General features: G+C 37.3%; 1 non-coding gene across 1 annotated transcript; it reads left to right on the plus strand.

Annotated features, from left to right (window-relative positions):
- Window positions 1-830: 830 nt before the first annotated feature.
- Window positions 831-916, plus strand: TRNAR-UCU (transfer RNA arginine (anticodon UCU)). Its single transcript is given in 2 exon segments — window positions 831-867; window positions 881-916. It is a non-coding gene; the product is annotated as a tRNA-Arg (tRNA).
- The last annotated feature ends 842 nt before the right edge of the window (window positions 917-1,758 follow it).

A 1,758-nucleotide genomic window follows, 5' to 3' on the forward strand; every position in this document is an offset into this window, starting at 1 on the left:
GAATTACATAATATAAAATTGCATAATAAAAAGACAATGCAAAAGTACTACGTTTGAATTAGTGGATTTTTTTCTGACAAATTTAAAAGTTTTATTTTCCTTCACACTACATCATGTGACAGCCATCAGCCAATCACAAAATGCATATATACGTATATACTCTCTTGCACATGCTCAGTAAGAATTGGTGCCTCAGAAATTGTGCATATAAAAATATTGGGAACATTTAGATAATGGAAGAAAATTGGAAAGTTGTTTAAAATTGTGTGCTCTATCTGAATCATGAAAGTATAATTTTGACTTTAGTTTTCCTTTAACACAATTTTTGCTGCAATTGTTTCCACTACTTTCCTTACAGCGAGATTACAAGTTGTGCAGTATGGTGCGGTCCGGCTATACCGCTGAAAAATTGGTTATTGTGCGCGGAATATGCAGGTCTCCCGTATTACAAGTCGCAACGGTACAGCTATACTGCTAGCATTTTAGCATTTACGCAACACTCCATTCCGCACATAAAAATGACTTTTGAGTGCAGGATTTTCATTGCGCCTGTATTACAGGTTGTAGGGTTCAGCTATTATGCTAGCATTATAGGCTATACGCTGCGATTCATTCCGCTATCTGAGACAAAAATGTTTCACAAAACTCATAACTAAAATGTTACAAAGTACACTAACACCCATAAACTACACTAAATAATAAATAATAAACCCTAAACTGCTGCCCACCCACATAGCCAACACTAAATAAACCTATTAACCCTTAAAGTGCTGACCCACCACATCACCAACACTAAATAAACCTATTAACCCTCAAACCCCCTTCAGATAGGCTCTGTGGCGCAATGGATAGCCCATTGGACTTCTAGTTGATTGTAGACATTCAAAGGTTGTGGGTTCAAGTCCCACCAGAGTTGTCTGTAAAAAAAAAACGCCGGCCCCCTACATCACTACTACTAAAATAAACCTATAAACCGCCGGCCCCCCACATCGCTACTATTAACACCTAACTGCCATCCCCCCACAAAGCAAATAACTAATTTAATCACTAAGCCCCCTAACCTAACACCCCCTAAATTAAACCCAATTTAAAAATACTATTAAAATAAAAAGTCCTAATATTGCTTAAAAAAAAACAACTAAGATTAAAATAAATAAATCTAAAATTACAAAAGATAAAAAACTCTAAAATTACAGAAAAAAATAAACCAAATTATCAAAAATAAAAAAAATAAACCTAATCTAAAACCCCTATAAAAATAAAAAAGCCCCCCAAAATAAAAACACCCCCTAATCTACAGTAACACTAAGATACCAATAGCCCTTAAAAGGGCCTTTTGTAGGGCATTGCCATAAGTTAAACAGCTCTTTTACCTCAAAAATACAAATTAACCCCTAACAGTAAACCCCCCAACCCACCAAACCCCCCAAAATAAAAGAACTTAACATTAAAAAAACATAAGCTACTCATTGCCCCATCAGCTCTTTTGAAGCCCATTAAAATAAAAAAAATCCCTAATCTAAAAAAAAAAAACATCCCCCCCCCCAAAAAAAGCCTAACTAACCCCCAAATAGGTAATCACTGTTCCTGAAGTCCGGCGGAGAAGGTCTTTTTCAGGTGTTGAAGGTCTTCTTCATTCAGCGCGGGGACTTCTTCTATCTTCATCCAGGACGAAGGCGGCGTGGATCGAAGGTGGCAGCGGAGCAAGAACGCTGGCCGCAGAGCCATCCAGCGTGGAGGATCTTCTTCATGCAATCG

Source organism: Bombina bombina, chromosome 8, assembly GCF_027579735.1.
Source record: "Bombina bombina isolate aBomBom1 chromosome 8, aBomBom1.pri, whole genome shotgun sequence".
In the NCBI taxonomy this organism is placed as follows: Eukaryota; Metazoa; Chordata; class Amphibia; order Anura; family Bombinatoridae; genus Bombina; species Bombina bombina.